The 21088-nt window shown below is 38.7% G+C and overlaps 1 long non-coding RNA gene across 1 annotated transcript in view; it reads left to right on the top strand.

Moving 5' to 3' along the window:
• Positions 1-21088, top strand: part of LOC136052176 (uncharacterized) — a 414011-nt gene that overhangs the window by 155506 nt on the left and 237417 nt on the right. Inside the window, exon 5 of the long non-coding RNA XR_010622523.1 lies at positions 8399-8477. This is a non-coding gene — a long non-coding RNA (uncharacterized LOC136052176). The remainder of the gene's footprint in view (positions 1-8398; positions 8478-21088) is intronic.

Here is a 21088-nt window from a genome sequence, read left to right as displayed (position 1 = left end):
TTTCTGCATTCTCTAAAATTTTTTGGTTGCAGAGCACTATAAATGGTGCAAAACAAAGTTTCTTTTCCAAGTTCCCTACAGTGAACAACTTAAGAACATTTAGTTTTTGCTAGTTTTAGGACTTTATGTCCTCAGAGAATAAATACTGCCCCTTTGATCTCTAGATATAAAAGTCACCATTTCCCAGGAGCTGGAGAAGATCTGTGGCCCTGGAGCAGAGGCAGAGAGACAAAATGAGAGCCTGGCAGCTCTGATCCATTCCCAGCATTGCTGCTGACTCCAATAATTGGAAAAAAACTATCAGCAATCCCCAGTAATTCCTGTTTCTGAATTGAATTTAAGAGTTCTCATTTGTTTTAGCAGCATTCATTAAGGAAGGAAACAAAGTAATGTCCCATAAATAGTCAATACTCTTTGACCCTTACTGTTAACTCCTTTCATATTTTTATGCAAGTAGGTAGTCTGCAAAGTAAATTTACAGGGACCTGATTTTGTGTGTCTGTGTCCTTTGTGGTGCCCTTTCCTAAGGGAGAGGAGAAGATGAAAAACAATACTTGAATCCAACAGTTTTCCCTGTATATTGGATGGGAGACACAGAATGCAGGATGGCAGGTCAAAGAGAATATAAGATTGCATTACAGTACAGCTGTGTCTGCATTTGAAAGCATTTCACTAACATGTTGTTATCCAGAGTTTTCTCTTTCAACGTTCTTGTGGGAGGTGAATTTTCCAGTTGGTTTGACTTTGCTGTCAAAAAAGTCAAGCTAATTTTTTTCTTTCTTCTGATTAAGTGAATAAAATGTTAAGAGTAATTAAGCCAAGGATCTTTTTTTTCCTCTTTAATTTCTAACCTAATAAACAAACTGCTTGTATTCATCTTCATAGAGAGATTTTAAGACCACTACTGAAAGTATGCTGTAAAAAACACCCTTTCTCACTTGAGAGACAAAATCGCTTTGATGACCCTCAAACCTTGTGTGTTAAACTCACAAGTAGAAATCATGTTTTTCATTATTCCTGTTACCTCAAGGTTACTTCAGGGCTAAGGTTTCCTGTGAAGATCAAACAAGAGCTGTGTTGATTTTTTTGCTTTTTTTTTTTCATCCTGTCTTGCAGATCCTCACTTATGTCCAGATTATGCCCTCTGAAAGTACTAAGTGGCAGTCTCTGTGGCCTTGGAGCTGGAGGGAGGATTGCTTGGTGTTTTAAAGGCTCTGATCAGCAGAGCAAGAGAAACCTGGTTCTTTTCTCGTTTCTGGCTCCGTAACCTCAGAAAAGTCAATAGGTCTGTGCCTGTGTTTCCCAGCTGCAAAAAGCAGGGGGATGCTATTTCCTTACTGCGTAGGTCCTTTGAAGATAAACCTGCTCTTGGAAATTGGTAATAAGCATCAGAAAATGCATGTGTTAGTCAGGTTCCCATCCTGTGCCTTGAGTATGTTTTTCTCCAGTGCTCTGGAGATCTACCATGCTTAAAGGCACTCACATGAGATATCTGTGCTCATTCCTGAGCTTACCCTGTCAATGGCTGCTTCAGGAAACATTTTCTTCTTCCTTCTCCCTTCAGTGTTTCCCCAGCTGTTGAATAGGGGTGTTGACATTCAAGAGTTTTCTGCATGCTGCTCTTATGCTTGAGAGTGATCTTTTCCAACCTGACTTTGGATCCCCTTTGCAGGGAGGAAGAAGTTGATTTAGAGCTCTAATGTAGGATTTTTCCATTATTTATTCTCTGCAAATGTTCATGTTCCTGATACATTTCTTTTTGAAATGTTTTGCTGGAGCCTTATCCACATAGGCTGATCATATGTGCCCCAGATATAAACAGGAAGAAAAGGTTTCCAGTTCCATCTGCTGCAGTCTAGAACAACTTTATCCGCCATTTGCTGGGGGAAAGCAGTTCTGATTTAAAGGGCATGTAAGCTGTGTTATTAGTCTGATAGGATAATGTATTACATTTTTCTTTTCCTGGTGGATTTTTAAACCTGAGCTGAAAAATAAGCACAATGCACGAGATGTAAGTAAAGATGTAAAAAAAAAAAAGAAAGAAAAAAGAGAAGATCAGAGCTGGAATTGTACATCAGTAACATAAATTGCACACCTGGACAGTTGGTTATAATCCTTTCAGAATCTTTTACCAAACACCTAGCCAGCTCTTCTCCAGCAACTTTAAGCACAGGTAAATGGGAAACCTCCCCAGAACAGTCGAGTGCATGCAGGTTTCTTGTAGACAGTCAGTTCACATATGCAACTGCTTCGCTAGGGCCCCAGATTCCTTTGCCACTTGGTAACAGGCAGTGTAGGCAGCTGAAAGCCCTCCTGAAGATCTCCCTCCTCACACTAGCCTGCTGATGGGCCCACCTTGGTAAATTTGCTGTTGGTAGTAGTGGATTTCAACAGAAGGAGCTCATGTTTGTGTCAGGGTCAGCAGCTGGCCTGTGGATTTCAATAGGAATTTACTGGATAAAGGCATAGCATCCAGAACCTGCATTCGAACTCTACTGGACCCGCTGAATCCTTTGTTACTCGCTTATCATGCCTAAACATGGGTGGCATTTGCTGGATGCATTTATCTTTTCCTCTAACTTTCCTGTTTTGAGTTCTGTTCTACTCTTTTGTAGCAGCTAGAAGTGCTTAGCTGTAGCTGGCATTGGCAGCAACCCATTGTGTGTAGTGCTGCGAGCCAGGGCTGTGAGGAGATGGGTTGGAGGTGATAGTACCACCGGCCTTTGCGGCCCCCCCAGAAAGCGTCAAGGCATGCCGAGAGAAATGTTTCTTGCAAGAAGCCACCAGAGAGTCTGTCTAGTTTCTGAAAATTAAAGTACCTTTGAAACTGAAAGCAAATAGGAGCGACTACCAGGGAGAAAACCAAAAGTGCGCTTAAAAAGTTACAGTGATCGCGTATCCATTTCTCTGTCCCTTCCAAATCTGGGAACGGTTTCTTGCCCAAAAGCACCCGTTCAGAGGCAGGGCCGCCCGGAGCCCCGCTGCTGAAGCACGATGCCAGGCAGTGAGGAGGGCCGGCCGTGATCCACTGTCGTCTCCCCCGGGGGACGGCTGTGAAGGAAGGAAGCAGATCACAGTGTGTGAAGTCTGAGAAGTGACAGCGTTTTGCACTCAAGGCAACTGCACAAGGTTACCTGAGGACAATGTCTGGCTCTGCTAGCTGATTGCTTTGAGCCTTCAAAAATCCAGTTAATGGGGGCACCTCCGAAGCAAACCAGATATCCCTTTTACCATGCAGTCCCTGTTGAGAAGAGTATAATTTTACATTAATTACACTGGATAAGTAAGAATTTGTTATGTTCTGACTTGATCCAGTAAATTCCCATTTAACCCAGTTGTCCCTATTAAGTGTGTCAGCTCTCCTTTCAAAAGCTCTGCTGTGCAGAGACAAATTAGTATATTAATGTGAAAATACATACTTTAAGACAACAAAAATTAGGAAACCCTTAACCTTTTTTTTTTTTTTTTTTTCAGAAAGAATTATTTATTACGGAATATTACAGTGAACTCTGATTGCTTACAGTTGTTTAAAAAAAGTCAAATTTATTTTTCTTCATACTTTTTATTTTCTCACTTCTAAGCCTGAACAGAATTCTGCTTGTCACTTTCATTTTCATCAATGTATTTTCATTTCCTCTAATGTACTTTCATTTTGTTTAAAGTTGATTTAAAGTTTCATTTTCAGATACTCATATAAATATTGAAAAAAAAATGACTCAAAAATACCTCCTAAGACTCATCTACTCTTTTCTGCTCTCTTTAAATTATACATAATGTATACTAGACAATAGCCAGATGTAATTCTGAACTACTTTGTTTGTCATTTTAAGTTAAAGCCTAGGGGAAGACCATCCATTTGTCTTGCACGCAGTTAGTATGTAACTCTGTTGGACCAAAGTTGAATGTACTTTCCAAGACTTCCCCATTGGAGCACAGGTCCACTGTTACTTATTGAAACCAGGGATATCTGTCTTTTTTTTTTTATGTCTGTGGATAAGTGATGGGTCCTAATTAGACGCCTAGAAGTTCTCCCCTAGGTGTATTAACCATCAGGTGTATTTTATGTCTCGTTTCTCTAATTTTCCCAGGAAAGTCAGGATTAGGGAAGAACAGAGAAGTGTGATTTTAGTGTTGTGTGTGTATATGTTTATTTTTTACCTTTCATGTGCTATTTGTTCTGTCATCCTATTTCACTTTTGTTAAATGCTGCCTTGTATGCAGAAGATGGGTCTCACAGCTCAAAAATCTCCCTCTGTCACGTTACAGTTAGGCAGGTGGGTTTGGAGAGGAAAGTTAAATAATTTCTGATGTGAAATAACAATCAATTTGGGCATATAGCACTTTGAGATGTGTGTACAATAGCCTCAGACATGTCTAGATTGCTGAAGCACGTTATTCACTTGTTGCATTTTAGCATCTGATACATAGGATACACACAAAACAAATGCAGTATACACACAAAATAAATACATTTTATTAAGAATGTTTGATAACTCTGGTGCTGTTCATGCTCTGAATGTGATATTTTAGAGAGCGTGTTTGTATGCAAGAAATTATTGTTGCATTCTATCATCCTATGGTTAGAATATGTGGAAAATGTTTTTCTACAATATCACGGCATCATATTAAAATGCTCATGGCAATTCTAAATGCTGTAAAGTGTCCATGACAAGATGTTAACCGTCAGTCTTTGGCCCACCAGTTGTTTTCACTCATGTAAGAAGTAACCAGACCCAAACTGACTTTGAAAGGTGATCCATTTCTATCTTAAAATGGATTTAAATGGAATCTTTCTCATGCCACTTAGTCCCAAGTGGGTCATTTTTTTTTCCTGCTGCTCCCTAAAAGCGTGTTCTTGTTTTGTATTTCAGAACCTGGATTTTCATTTAGCAATCAATATGGTTGATTCAAGTCACTCCTTCTGTATTTTATTAATTTTTTGCCAAATATAGTATTTCTCATCCTACTATTGATTGAGCAGAATGGGGCTTGCCTACACAAAATTTCTTAGGAAATACAATTTGCACATCCAGATTTTTAACTACACCCACTCTCCCCATTATTGCAAGGTGTTAATCTAGTTGTATGTTGCTGCCTGCACAGATGCGTACCTCTTTAAGGGTAGGTTATGTGCCTAAATCCTTGAGAGATTGAACAGTGAATTTTTCTAGGTCTTGGAGCTCACCGAATATTTAGCTCTTGTGGTTACCGTAACGGTTTTTGTGAAGGCTTTTCCATGCTTTTAAAAGGTGCTTTTAGTAATTAGTTTAATCCTAAAGAGCAGCTGAGTTCTTCTGCAGCAAAAGCAACTTCTAATTTTAAAAGTAATTTTAAATTTACACATATCCATTTTAACAGTACATTTGACTTGAGTAGTTCTTTTCCAGAAATCTACCCTGGAGAAAATGTTTTTAATCAGGTTAAAATGGAGGCAAGATAGAAAAAAATGTTTGCTATGGCTTGACTGCAGCAGTGCTAATGAGCTCTGCTCTAATACATGAAGGAACATATGGCCCCCATCTGAATACAAACTGGACACAAAGCAGTAATTCAGCTGAGATGTCCTGAATATTGTAAACCGGGTGAATGTGGTTGAAGGTGTTTATAAACGGTGGCTGAATCCCACACACTGACTCACTGCCTTCTAATGTCCGGGGCTCAAGGTGCTGTTTGTAAGAGTATAGAAAATGACCAGAAGAGGGAATTCTTAATTAATGCTAACAAAATAGCTAACTGAAGTGTTATGGTATGAAGAAAAGACTTCTTGTGCTCATGACGCAGCAAGAAACGGATTATGAAGAGGGTGAGTTAGGAGAAGAAAAATCACAGGACAAGCAAATTGAGTATTTACTGGCAAATAATTGCTCTCTTAAGCTGTGGCTCTCTTCCTAAATTCTTGGCATTCCTGAGCGGTAGAACTGTATTTTTAAAAATGCATCGTTGCAGAGTAGATGCAAAAAAACCCTCAAAGGCTGGTATTACAGGCTTGTGCAGGTAAGGCTGCGTGTTACTGCATATATTTCTTCTGAAGCTTTAGATTGACCATTGCTTATGGGCAAAGGACAGCTTTTTTGTTTCCAAGGAGTGGATATTTTGGTTTCACAGCTATATTTTGTCTGAAAGTTAGGGAAGTGAAGATAGTCTTCTAGGTTGTAGTGTATGCTTTTGTGTCAGCTTGGATATGCCGATGTACATGAAAACAAAACATGCTTTTAGGAGTCCAATTTTATTAAGTTCAATCGGGTTCTGACTTTTCTAGAAGTGACTCTACTTTAAAAAAAATCTATACAGCAATTGAGTGTGGGCAGAAACATGCCTCTATGTGCTTGCATTTTGGTATGGTTTGATTTCCATAAAGGAGTGCTTGGGATATTGTGCAGGGACAGAACTTTTCCAAAGTAACTCTCAGACTGCCTGAATCCATATGTCTTCCCTAGGTATGGCTCCCCAAGGACATGAGAGTTCTGGGAACTCCTCTGTTAGCGTACCTGTCTCTGATTCCTTTCAGTTTTTGAATATAGCCACTTTCAGCCAAATTTTGATGGGTGAAAGTGTCCAAGATACCAAAACTTCTACATGTTTTTTGAAAGTGGGCAGCTCTTTAAAGGAGAAAAACTCTTTTAATGACACCACTGATGGAAAGGCTGCCTCACAATTCTACCTGAAATTACGCATCAGAGACCCCACATGGACAGAAATCCGTAGGACAGCAGGTTCTTTTGGCTACCTGTGGATTGGCTCAACTTCATGGAGAATTCAATTTTTGTTCATTGCACATGCAAACTTCATTTTGTAGTGTGAAACAGTCTGTTAGCCTGTGGAGATCTGTAGATGGTTAAGAATACTATGTCTTAAATGGTTCTTTTTCACGTCTTTGTCATCAAATAACAAGGCAGTATCGTTAGCATTTTTTGTCATGCTTACAAACTGTTCTTCCTTTCTGCCTGCGCTTCATGATGCATATTAGAAGGAATGGCCAAAACCTTCTCACTTTCCACAAGTAAATACAAATAGTGTGTACCCATGAAGATCAAGAATGTATTTTATTTTGCAGAGATTTGATTTTGGTTGTATCAGCACTGTCGTGTGGGGTATCCAGGCTGAACACTTGACTGATGAGCTTTCAGACACCACTATAGAAATGCAGTAAGCATTACAGAACCCAATATCTGGTCCTTCAAGAGCAAATTGCTAAGTTCCTGATGATGTGTAATAGTGATTTAACCTTTCCTTAGCATGTATCAAATTGAAGTTGGCTTATGTCTTTAAACACAGGTAGTTTTCAGTCCTCATACTTCGTTGTACCACGGTTGTGGATATTCTGTTTATTGACTAGGATGCCAATTATTTCTATAATTATAATGGTCCTTTATTATTGTTATTATTATTATGGCAAGAGTTAGTCCTTTTTAAACCCTCAGAACCTCTTGGCCCTTGTGATGTCTTGGTGCAGAGTCCTGCAAGTTAATTATATAGCATGTGGATAAAAAATAATAATCCTTTTATTGGTTTTAATGTTCTGTCTTTTAGTTTTAATGATTGTCCCCTCTTTTCTTGGGAGGTCAGATTTATTTTATTTTCTCCGTGCAGTTGCATTTATATCACATCTTGTATGTTCAGTCTTTTTCATTTTCTCTGTCAGTTCAAAGCTTTCTAAACTTTTTGCATATGGAAAGCTCTTGGGGGTTTTAATGAGTCTTTTTACTCTCTGAACCCTTTTTGTTTCTTTTACATCATATTTGAGGCAAGGTGATCAGGGTTGACAGCAAAATCCGGAGGGATGGTATTACACTAACTTACATATCAGCATTTATAGTATTCTTGAAAGAATTTCCTTTGGAGCACCAGTCTGCATGAGGTGCTGAGTGATCCCCAAAATTTCTGTTTCCTGTGTCTGAGCTGAGTGCTGTGAACTCATCATGTGTTAAGAGATGAAAGCAGCGCAAGTTATTTCTTTATCTCTGATATTAGGAAAGGCTAACTACAGAATCCTGTGAAAAGTTTTTTCAAGTCAAAAGAGAGATTTGTGGGGAAGGATCATTGTACCTTGTGTATTGTAAACTGGAAGGATTCCACAAGATGGTGATGGCTGACATCAAAAGGAAGTACAGCCTGTTCTGTGGCTTCTAGACCATCTGCAACTGACGTGGAAGAGATGAGAGGATGCCAAACAATAGCACAATTGTGATATAGTGGAAGTATGAATCAGGCATTGGTCTACCCTTCCTGGAAAACACAGTTGAAGCCTGGGACTGTTCCTAGGAAAGCACGCAGAGTCTTCATTTGTTTGAAAGAGATAAATTTCAGGCACTAATTCAAGACCAGCAATGACATTAAAATGTCTGGATCAAGCTTTTTCCAGTTTGGATTGTCAAATTTTATCTTTTTATTTCTGCAGATATACAGAGGCACGTTATAGAAATATGTATTAAGAAGTCCCTAGGAGAACGTTTCGAGTTGACTCTGGCTAGAAGCAAGTGAGTTTTATTCCCATTCCTTTCAGTTCGTTCACCCCTTTTCCATTCTCTTCTTGCCACCTCCTGTCGTTCACTTGATTTTTTTTTCCTTTCTTTCTTAGTAAAAATTCTGACTGACTTGGTACATTTTACTATGATATAAATGGTCATATTCATCATGAAGGTGATGAAACAAACTTCAGTGCCTTCTTGCTTGTCCAAGAGATAACATAGGTTTCAAAAAACAGGTGGCTGACTGAAGAGCTGCAACTACCAATTCATATTCTTCAATGTAAAGAAATTGTATTTCCCATAAAAATGAGAAGAATAAAAAAGGAGAAACAGTGAAAGGATGAACTCAAAGAGTTCAAGTATATACATTTTAAAAATCTATTTATGGTAGAGGATGCAGGGACAGCATTTGAATGCCAAAAGTAGCCATCTATTGCTAAGAAGGTGAGTTTCATGCCTAAAACAGAGTGCTGAAAGGTAGAGACTACACTGGAATCTTGTGGTCATCATACAGCTGAGTAATTTGCACTACTCTCTTAAGGTCTGTTTCCCACACAAAAGCAGAACTTCTTATAGGAAAAGATAAAAAAAGGAAAGGTGTATTACTGCTGAAATGCTAGATAGTGAAGTGACTCAGAATGTGTTTCAAAATGAGTTTAATGCATCAAGCGAAACGTTTGTGTGTCACTAGGAAAAGTCACACCACTACCAATGCCTCTTTCTAGTCCTCACCCCACTTTCTTACAGGTTTAATACGGGATTATCAAAATAGAATAGCCAGCATAGCAGAGGTTAAGGACATACGTCTGCACTTTTGAAGTTGCACATTTAGGCAGTACTGGGCTTCTCTGAGCTATTGGTAACTTCAGATAGAGTTTATTTCCATTTTTGTTCATACTACCATAAATCCCAATTCGGAATGAAAATGGCTGAGGAACCTAAATACTTTATTACCAATAAAAGCCCGGCAACTTTATTGACGATATAATTTTGTGATTTTAAGCTTGAGCTGTCCAACTGAAATCTGTGACGTGTGCTTATACTGAATCAGTATCATAGTGCAGGACTGGGAGCCCTTCATTGTCACAGGTGGCTTTTAACAGACACAATCATGAGATAACAGAGGTCTTTGAAGTGGTGTTACCTTTCCCTAGAAATCAGTATAGTTATCCTTGCAGAAGCAAGTAGTTTATACAAGATGACAAAACGACTCTTATGTTGCTGGTGGAGGAAAAGGTAGAGATCTTAACTACTAACTTTCTGGTATGAGTACTAGAAAATAAGGTCTTTTAATTCATGGCAGAATTAAGGTGAGGAAAACCAAGAGGATAATTTCAGAATTTTAGCTAGTAATGAGAAATTAGGATAGGGCAAATAATGAACTCAATCCTTTCTGCCCAGGCATTGAAGTATTTAAATTTTAGATCGCAACGGAACTAATATTTGCTCTATTAGAAAAAAAAATCACAGTAATTCCAATCACATTTTAAAAAGCAATTAATCCGTGTATGAGAAGGTATTATAGATAAATTACCTGTTACAGAAGTTTTTCCTAAAGTTACAAAATCATATGTTATGTCACATTCACCATTTTTCCATAAAAAGATTTTTCCGTTAGTCATCAGGTTGGAACAAAATTTATAAAAGTTGGAAAAACAACTTGTCATGCTTATAAAACATTTTGAAAGTTAAAATGAAAACTTTCTGAACAATTGATAGAAAAGGAAGTAATGGGGAGATTTTTTCTGCTTTTGTGTAAAAGGTGGGAGTGTTGAACAGAGAATACTATAGCCAACTGCAAATGTATGAAACTGTTAGAGAAAAGATTTCTCTCCTGTTCCTATTTTCAGACAAATTACTTTCGTGGTCCTGGTCCTTTGGTTCCATACAATTATCCACTGAGCTGAAGGAGGTCTCCCTATAGCTGTGAGTAGTAATGAGGCTTTAGCATTTCTTTGCACATTGCTACTAGAGAGTGACCCTTCTCTCTACAACGCTCACCTTTACATTACAAAGGTGTTACTTCTTTTCTGCATATTTAAAGCACTGCTTGTGTTACTATGCAAACCCTTCACTGTGGAGTAACAGAAAATTCAAGCTGACATAAGATCCAGCAAGCTTCTTTAACCTTGAAGGTTAAAGGTGGCCATTGACAGACAGATGGGAGCTTTGAAAGGCAGCAGAAGAATGGATTCATTTTGGATTGTACTTAGAATGTTGTATAAGTGATGCGAGGAACTCAGAGAAATGCCACAAACACACCTTATTAGGGAGATACCAGTGACAGAATGAGAACTGCTGTCCAAAACTGCTTGAGTTTTGACAGCATTATGTGATGACATCTGAGATGTAAGTAAATGCCAGGCAGCAGTATTGTCCTTTGATGAAGTCATTTATTCTTTTGACACTGATTTTTCCCCTTGTACCAGTGCATATACTTTCCTGTGACACAGAGTTGATGTGACCTTGTGAAATTCCAAGAAAAGCAGAAATTGGGTAGACAAAATGGATGCTACTACCAAGTTAAAACTACTCAGTAATCTTAGAAGTAAAGGGTACGGTGATGTGAGTCAGTCCTCACAACACAGCACTCCAAGGGAGATGGAAAAATGGTGGCTGGGCACAACTCACAGCTCTAAGTGCTGTGAGGAGGTGATACCATGTGGCAGATTTACCTGGAATTTTTGTGCTGGCAGACAGATGGGGAAAGAAATCTTTTTATGGTCCAGCAGCGTAGCTCGAAACAGCATTGGTTTTATGAATCTGAATGATAGATGGTGGTGAATTGGAGTACAGCTGAATCCTAAACCAAGCAATTGTGATGGGGCAAATTATAGGGGAATTTATGCAAGGATCTCTGCTGCTATAGCTCAAATGATTCGTCTGTGCTGTTTTTTTCTCACTCTTCCAAGTTTATTTTGTATTATATATCATTCCTGTAATTGTGTTCTTTGTTGTTTCTCTCTTGACGTGTTAAATCCCACAACACAGTCTAGTCTTGATGTTTTCCTTTTCTTTCAAAAAGAGTCCCAAGAGAGAGAAGTAGGGAAGGTAGATGTATTTGACTTTGGAAAATGAGTTGATGCCAGTTGCAAAGGAAATAAAATATATCACAGGGGTCTGCCATGGGGAGGGAAGTGAAAATATTGCTCATTTGTGACAAACGATTGCCTTGAAGATTGCTTCAGCTTGATCAGTCTGAAGTCCATGTCTCACTGTTTCCATTACAAAGGCTTTAATGTTCCTGTTTCTTTTGGAAAAAGGACATCATCTATTTTGAAATAAGTCCAAGGCTCCCCAAATGTACTGTTTGCTTTTGGGCTCAAAACATGAGACCTGTGCACTGGCGTCTCACTGTAGAGGGGTCAGAAGAATGTTACATGATTTGTGTCATGGGCCAGGATAGCCAAGGAGTCAGCGTGCAAGCAGCTCCATGGCAGCTGAGGATCCACAGCCTTGTGCTAATACAGTGAGCACTACTTCTGCAAGGACTTTGAGCATGGAGATATTTGAGCACAGAACAGGGATATGGCTTCCTCATGCTCTGGGCAATGGATGCAAGCAACATGCTTAGCAGACAGGAGAACAAGCTGTCAAGCTATGCCTGGCACAAGAACCACGGGATAGGTGAGGAACTGAAGCACTCTGCTGTACAGGGAGTCTATACTGTGGTGGGGGCACTGTGGGGTTGTAATTAGATAAGGAAATCTCATCCAGAATGAGTGAAACCCAGTAGATCTTTATTTTATATACAATTTGTCTGGTTTGCATGAAGGAGGCAGGACTTCAGGACCTGTATTATGAAGGCAGAGTACTATTCATATGATACCTTCTTGGCATCAAGTCTGTAAACCGATGTAATTCATTCCTTCAGAGGATCTCAGTCTGGATTTGTACACTGGAGTTGATCATTACAGAGCTGGAGTACATTAATTCAAGTCCTTAGCAAACAGTGTCTCACTATCCTCCCCAAGCCTCCCACGGCTTCCTGTTGTGAGAACATAGCTTTCTGCTGTTTTTTCTTTATCTGCTCCTGAGATGTCCCTAATCTCTTCTAAGCATCAGCCTCCAGTTTGCAGCACAGAACTCTTTCAGTGCGCACCTGTGGAGCTCATTCCTAACCTGTCATTTTCATTGTAACAGTTTAACCTGGGCTCAAATGCAGCTACAATCCTGATACGTACGTACAAAGAAAGAAAATAAATGTATCCTCTGGAAAGAGACTGTATGATCTCTAAATTAGTGGCAGCCATCCGTCATAGTATGTGATATGTTTTAAAGTTCAAGGTTGTTTTTTTTTTTTTTTTTTGGGGGGGGGGGGGTGGTTTGTTGTTATTGCTGTTGTTGTTTTCCAACCATTAGCATCAACAGCATTTACCATAGGCTTTTTTCTTTAGAAATCCTACAGCCTTTCTGGAAATTTCCATTTCTTCTCCACTCAGCTTTTAAAAGAAATTTTTGTTTTTTAAAAAAGTGAAAGCAACTCTCATGTAAGATGAGCATAAGTGAGCTGCCAGGAGATAAATTCTCTGTGCTGTAAGGAGGCTTCTGTTTTACGTGGGATAGCCACTATGGAATGCAACAACTCGGAACAACAGTTCATGAGTCCAGAAAAATACAAATGAAGTGACAGGAGTGTTTACACTACTAAGTCACTTATCTGAGAAGATACCTTATTTTGTAGTGACTTCTCTGTTAACTTGAAACTATCTGTTTTTAAGCATGTTTGACAGAAGGACAGAGGCTACAAGGGGACCGAATCCCTACCAGTTTTATGACAATAAAGAGGAAAAAGTTTATCCTGCCCTAAAAGAGAACCTGCAGCATGCACTCAAGATGCATGCAAGCATCAACTGGCCGGCAGGGTGGACAGCTCTCACAAAGTGGCCTGGCAGTTGTCATATGTGCTCCTCAGCATGTGTTCTGCGTGCACTGCCACTGGGGATGGAGGAAGGGAGCTGGGGGTGCTCCAGGTGATGACCAGAGGGAGGCACAGAGAACTTTGGAGAGACCAGTCATAACTGAGATATTCTGGAGGGGGAGAACGCAAAGCAAAAGGGAACCAAGCCTGTTGCTTGTAGGATGACTTGTTTAATTCAGATACACTCTGATCTGTCACCAGATCCAGAGGTTTTTCAACAGTGAAGCTGTGCTTTAAGGTTAAAGACTGCAACTGAAGGGGGAAAGACAAAAGTTCTGTTCTTCAGCTAGTAGGTGTGAACTTGATGAACTGATTACAACATCTGTGTCTAATATTCTTTCTCTCTGAGAGAAGAATAAAAATACATACGTGCTTCAGAGGGGAGCTGAGGTGCTTCATCCGTTTGGAAATGATTTTTGTCCTTTAGGAGACAGATGCTTTACCTTTTCCATGAAAAGCTGTAAATGTTTCAGAAACAATTAAAGAAGCTTCCTGACATCCTCTTGGGTGAGGAAATATGATTGCTGTGGGAAAACTGAGGCAAAAAATCTGTCATGTGAATATTTTATTTTAATAGTTAATGAACAGGGAAAAAGAAAGCAGTACTATAAAACACATGAGCAAGATTGTGGAAAACTTTGGCAGAGAAAGGTACTGAGATAAATTCTGCCTTGACTGACATCTCTTGAAGGTCAAAGTGTCTACCCTGTGCATGAGGCAGTATTGAATTTGCTCATGGTGTATATATAATCAGAAGTATAGTATACTTAATTTCAGAATGCACAGACTGCAAAAGGCTGGCTTGTAGAGTAGAAGTAAATATTTTGAAAAGCGACTACATATCTATAAAGATAAGCTTCCATTGGTTTCACATCAGCAATAATACCATTATTTTTTACGTGAAAACCTCAAATTATTTTGTGAACAATACCTAATCACCAGATAGCATGCCTCTTCAGGAGAAAGGTCTCAAAAGGTCTTGATCAAAATATACCACACCATTTCAGGGTGTTTGTGCATAATGACATTTCCTATTTGGGAATTTGGAAATAGAGGCACAGAGAAATTAAATAGGTCACACACCAAGTGAGTGGCAATTGAGGAAGAAAAAGCAGATGTCCTGACCTTTTCCTCTTGGTTTAACTCAGACGATCGGTAGTCTTGCAAGCATGCACATCTGTTTTCAATTTAAGCTGATTTTTGTTCTCGCAGGATGTGTGAGGCTTCAGATGATCCAGTTGTTTTGACTCCCTCATCCCAAGAGCCAAGGCATCAAATCAGTTACTGTAGGTTAGTGTCAATTCTCCACTAGGACAAGCCTGCCTTTTTTCATCTCTAGTAGGATTCAGACTGAACATGTATCAAGTAATGTTTTAAACTGTGTTCACACTGTGGCAGACTGTAACTAGATGAATGCTTAAGTACCAGTATACATTGAACAGTTAACTCTAGTACCTGTGGCAGTTGCTTTCCCCCAGTAGGCTTCTGTACATTCACGTCATCTATAAGTCAAGCATTCTATAAAAGATAAAGAGAAACTTCAGCTGGTAGGAAATGAAAAATTTATGGTGAGAAAAGACAGGACCACCCAGGAATATCAGGTTTACACTGACACTAAGTGATTATTTTAGATTTGTTTGCATGTTTGTTTTTAGCTCAAGTCTTCCAGAGATCAGCAATGCCTTTATTTGATTCCACTGAACTCAATGTGAGGTTTACCGTACACTTAAGCTGAACTATACCAGTACTGAATATTGTGAAAATTTCACTCCCACACATACCCACCTTCCCTTTTGTGTTCTTGAATCAGATTCAGGAAGTAAATGAACAGAAATGGGCATTATTACATATCCCAGGAGAGCTAGCGCTTTCCAGAACAAAGTCTGTATTTCAAAATTGCTATGCTTTTAATTGTCTTTCATACCAGCTTGTCTTTGTATCCAGTGAGTTTACTCTCTGGCCTTGTAAAATCCATGAAGCCGTGAAGTATGCTAGACAAGAACCTTTTGCTCTTGCCTGTGCCATTCCTGACTTGTGACACAAATGGAAACGACTAATTCTGTGAGATTCTCCTGAGAGAGGAAGTTATGTGAGGAGGACACTGTCTAGCCTTCTGAGTTCTGAAGTCTTAGGATTGTTTCTTGGATTTAATTCCTTAACAGTGTCACAAGTTTTGGACTGCTCAGTTCCTTTCTCTGGGCCATATGCTCCAATTCCGAAATCATCCAGGTTCTGTGTGTTAAATGTTTATATGTCACTTAGAGTCTGAACTGTCCCTTTTTTTGTAGAAGGGAAATTCACTTCCAAGTAATGTTGACAGCAGAAATATGTGAACAGTCCACCTCCATTATGGTCATGATGAGGTCTAGATTCACCAGTAACTTTATTAAAAAGAGGCTTAAGATGGGAAATATCTGACTACCAAGTGTCCTTTACTCCTAAGAAATAGGTGTTTGCATTCTTTGTATCCTGGGAAACAGAATCATCCTTCTGAATGCCATGCTTATTCTCAGCATGATGCATGTGATGAAGAAGGCACTAAAAGAAAGCATTAAAGATGACATCAAAGCAAATACTGCCATTTTTATTCTCCCTTCCATGGTCGATTAATTACAACAGAATGAAACACCAGCTAACTTGAAAATAAAAGTCCATGTGTGTAAGTAGACTATGGCAGTTTATTCTAAAAATAAATTCTTTTTTCCCTCCTCAAACTACAGCTCCAACAACATAATCCTCTACATTGCTTTCCATGACACACCTTCTCAAATTTGCTTTGAGATTTTTGCTGTTCTGTGTCACTTGCTTGACTTTCAGAGCTGTAAGAGATAATTGCTGGACCTAGTATCTTCTGATACTACATTGAACTTGGCATGTGGTATGAAGGGAAGTTATTTCACTGCACCAAACCTCTCAGTAGACTTTGAAATAAAAAATTCAAGCTGAGTCCCAGCTGAACACTCAACACACAGTGGTGATGGCCATAAAAAATTGTGAAGAAGTCTAAGAACATAAACTCAAAGAAGACAACCTCAGTCTATATCCTCCCTTAAATGAATAGTATCCTATATATGAAAGAAAAAAAGAAGTGTGACTAATTCTTTTTTTCTTCACTTTATATGTTACTTTATCTTACAATGACTTTCCCTATGTTCTGCTGTCCAGCATGCAAACATTGCAGATGAATATAATCCCAAACTCCACCAAACTGTTTCCTCAGCCAGATGATGCTGACTTCTACTTCAGGACACAGTAGAACAGTCACAACACTGAACTGCATTCAGCTGGTGAAACTACGAGGGAAAATAAGAATTCTAGAGAGTAACTGGATGAGTTCTCAACTAACAATCTAAGTAAAACGTGCATAAAAGGGATGTAAGGCTCAAATCCCAAGCACATAATGCAGAAGCCAGTTGTAATCAATGCCTTTCTTTTCACATGTTCAGTGAGGAAATACTTATTTTCCCAGCTTTATGCATCATGAGTCAAGGTGGACTGTTGTTTGAGGCATACTTTGTGCTGGTGATTTTTTCTCTAGTCTTGGGCAAGTTAGTGATTTTGTGTGAGTTTTGATAGCTGGAAACAGTGGTACTGCTTTCTGCCATAAACAGCTTGTAAAATTGTTGATATCTTAGGGGACCAGAACACAGTGATCTGAGTAATACATTTGTCTGGTACATTAGTAACATCTTTGTGAGCTCTACTTCTTTTCTTTCCCAAAGAAAATGTGCTTGCATACAAACAAAACTACATTTTCAACTTTTATTTCAGTAAGTGAACACGAAGACAGAAGAGACACATTCAGTTGCGCAGTCGTGCTAAATATGTCCTCCATTATTTGTGACAAAATTAGTTTTTGGACTCTACTGATTAGAAGACACAGAGTTATTACTGAGAATATCAGCCATAGGAGAGAAACATTCTCTGAGCTTTATACCACACTTCCTATTCTTTTGTCAGCTTACATTATAAATAAATAACAAAGCAATTTGACACATGCCCATTGATTAAAAATAAAAGTTGTCAGAGTGAGAAGAGAAAGACAAAAATATGAATTATTAATAACAATATTAAGCAATGCAAAAAAGATGCTTAACATGCAGGAAAGTCCCTGAAAAGTCACTTAGTGAAGGGGAAGGAAAGGACAGCCACAGAGACATCGCCTACACTACTTTGTGGTCATTTCCTCACTACCTTCTGTAGCAACTTGACCCTTAAAAGTCAGGGTGGCCATACAAGAAAAAAGGTGATTCTTTGAATTTATATTATCTTGTTTACCTCATCTCTACTATTTCTAATACACACTACCAGCAAGCATGAAGGCATCATGTAGGGTATGGAGTAAATTTAAATTGATCATGTTCATGACTGAATTGACCGTTTTGTGTTTCTGAGCAATCTTCTTGCCTGTGGGATTTGAACAACTGATTGATAAAACTGATGCTTTTGTGGCAGAAGCTAGGCTAGTTTAAACTGTTTCTAATTTGGTATCACAGGTTCCCAGGATATAGTAAACAGATATTAAGGCATACAAAAATGTTATTCCAGCTAGTTGTAGTTTGTGTTCTGTGTACATTGTAATGTATCAGTTGATTTATCAAACAGTACCCCACTAGCTGGATTAATTTTGCATTTCGTTTCTCATCTTCTGTTGCTTATATTGGTTGCAAATATTTCAACCATTCAAACTGTCCTGGTAAATGAAAGCAGTATTGGGTATACTGACCATCCTAGCAATATTTAATTTTCTATCTATGGACATCACATTTCTTTTTTTTTTTTTTTTTACTGAAGAGGAAAGAAAAAAAAAGTATGCTTGTAAAGGGCAAGGAAGGTAACTACATGACTTCTCTGAAAACTATAGAATCTTACTTAATGACAGTCCTGCTTGCTGAAAAATGGCTGTGCTCTGAGCAGATAATAACACGTGCTATCTCAGTAGAAGAGCTAATCCAAAGGTTTTCCTGGTCAGGTAGAACCAAAGGTCCTATTATGGTTAAAATGATGGTGTTTGTAGTGGAGCATTCTATATTTCATTTCTTTATGTCCAGTCTGAAGATTGTATTATGTGTAACTGGAGAGATGATATCATTTAAAGAAAATGACTGCAGGAGTAGTATTGCTCCTACTCTGTACTTATGATGTTAATGTTTTGAATTAACAAACTGTTAATGAATTCACAACATGATCTCCTAGTTATTGTGCTTTAACTCTGGAAAGCTCCCTTTTAAGTATCTTTGGTTCAAGTAAGGGCTAAGCATTTGTAGCTTTATGGGTTTCATTAAGAATCAGAAATGCTTCTAAAAATGAGGTCAGATGATCTTCTGTCTGGCATTTAGTTGCATACAGTGCAAGCGCCTCCATCTTATCTCCTCATTTCAACTTCAGTTGCAGTTAGTTGGAGAATAGTAGGTACCTAGAGGCGTGATTCATACTGTCACGATGTAAGGCATCTGAAGTACTCTTGTGTAAATGCCTACTTCTGTTCACAGGCTGAAAAGAAAGCCTGGGTGAAGCAATTAAAAAGTTAACCAAGACTCTTCTGTGTGTGTATGCCTTGAGCTGAGTAACTGAAATTAGGGAGTTGTTCTAGAAATGTTAGACTTTGCTTTTCTGGTTCTGTCTGTAAAATGGAGGCACTACTTCATCTTGTCCATTGTAAGAAAATCATACAATTGCAGAAATGATTTTGGTTGGAAAGGACTTTAAAGACCTTCTAGTTACAACCTGCCTCCCACTAGAGCAGGTTGCCTGAAGCTGATATCGAGCTTTTAATCCACCAGTATCCCCAGGTCCTCCTCTACAGTGCTGTTCTTAGTCCATTGTCTCCCATCCTCTACTTGTGCTTGGGATTTTCCCTACTCAGGAGCAAGACCTTGCATTTGGCCTTGTTGAACCTCATTAGGTTCTCCCAGGCTCACCTCAAGCCTACTGAGGTCCATCTCGATGGCAGCCCTTCCCTCCATCGTGCCAACTGCTCCGCTCAGCTTTCTGTCATCTGTATATTCTGAGGGCGCACTCAGTCCCCCTGTTTGTGTCACCAACAAAGCTGTTGAATAGTACTGATAAGATGGACTTTTGGTACACTGTGTAATATTTGTGCTTAGCAAAGCCCAAGCACAGAACAAACAATGAAACAGAATGGCTTATGTGGCAAGAGTGAGGTGATGGAGAGGAAAACAGCTATCATTTCTCAAATGTGCCCAGAACTGTAGCTGAAGTCAAATAAAGACATTTGAGATGATACCAGCAAGCTATGCCTGGATCTCCTGGGACTGGAAGGCAATCATTTCATAAATCTACTGGTACCATATTTAGCTTTATTCTAAAATCTTTTTCAAATGTCTGCAAGGAAATCTTTAGATGTCTGAAGAATTTTGTCCTCTGATGAGGGGATTCTTAAGAAAATGAGTAGGCTTTAAAATTGAGCAAAGAGGGTTAAGAGAACCTTTGATAAGGAATTTTAAGAATCTGGGAGAAAGCACTTTAATAATACTGTTAGAGTAATTTTCATCAGTCTTACTACACCCATGTGAAGTATTTCTACTTTGTAAACTGAAGCATATTTATTTAAATGATTTGCCAAATATCTTATCATGGGTAAGTGGCAAACTGCAAATGGAACCCAGGAGTCCTAATTTGATTTCTTGTTGAGTTCAAAGACAGTATTCAAAGCCTCTGAAAGAAAAACACTCAAGAATTCAACAGTAACACTGCGTGAGGAGTCTCCCATTTCAATAAATGTGTGGTTATGATATGTCTGTACTTCACTGACCAAGGTCCCTGAGGTTGCTTTCAATCCAAACCCATGTCTCCTTTGTGGGTGCACATTGCACTACCAGATCTTTCAGTGCTCTGAACCAAAAGTCTAGTTCTTAATGGATATCTTGGGGAAAATACAGCCATTTAAGAACACCACCAATGCTAGTGAAAAAAGCAAGTGTGGGTGAAATAGAATCTGTAGAGTCGTAAGAATACAAGCTCCAGCTTGAATGCTTCTATCAGTGCTGGGTTTTGTGGGTTTTTTTTTTTTTTAGAGAAGTGAAAATCAGACAGCAGAGGATATTATTTATTTTAAAACCCTATTCTGAGTATTTGCCTTCTCTGTGAGATATTGAATAAATGGAGACAAGTCTCTGTATTTTAAAATCTGTGTTTTGAATTTGACAGCACACTGGATGAGCTTTACAGAGAGGTATTTCAGTGGGAGGTTCTTAGGAGAAGTCTCTTCCCATCATCTACTCTTCCCAGTTCATTTTTTTTTCTTTTTCTTTTGCAGTACATGAAGACAAAAGGTGAGAGCAAGAGCAAACAATAACCATCTTAGAAAATCTCAGTAAACATCTGAAATCAGTAGGTTAAGTTGGCTGGTGTAAAAGTCTTGTGCAGATCTAGTCCATAAAATCCACTCTCATACTCTTGAAAGGAAAATTCAAGACTCAGAGGAAATGCAGTTCAACACGATTTTCAGTCAGGACTTTAGTTTGTGAACTTCTGTCAGGACTGATCTCAGTATTTGTATAAAATATAAAACTGACGTTCTTCCTTAGAATTCCAGTTTCTGCCAGAGTCGGAAGAAATTTTGTGTGTTACAGCTAGTTTACTTTGCAGAGATGGAATATGAATTTCCTCAGCCAAGACATTGAGATCATAAAGAGGAGTTCTTTGAGCAGTTTCTCATTAATATCTAATTTTGTAT

Source organism: Cyrtonyx montezumae, unplaced genomic scaffold (assembly GCF_038088225.1).
Source record: "Cyrtonyx montezumae isolate F1298 unplaced genomic scaffold, pur_monq_1.0 scaffold_3, whole genome shotgun sequence".
Classification (NCBI taxonomy): Eukaryota; Metazoa; Chordata; class Aves; order Galliformes; family Odontophoridae; genus Cyrtonyx; species Cyrtonyx montezumae.
This window is presented reverse-complemented; position numbering and strand designations above follow the sequence as displayed.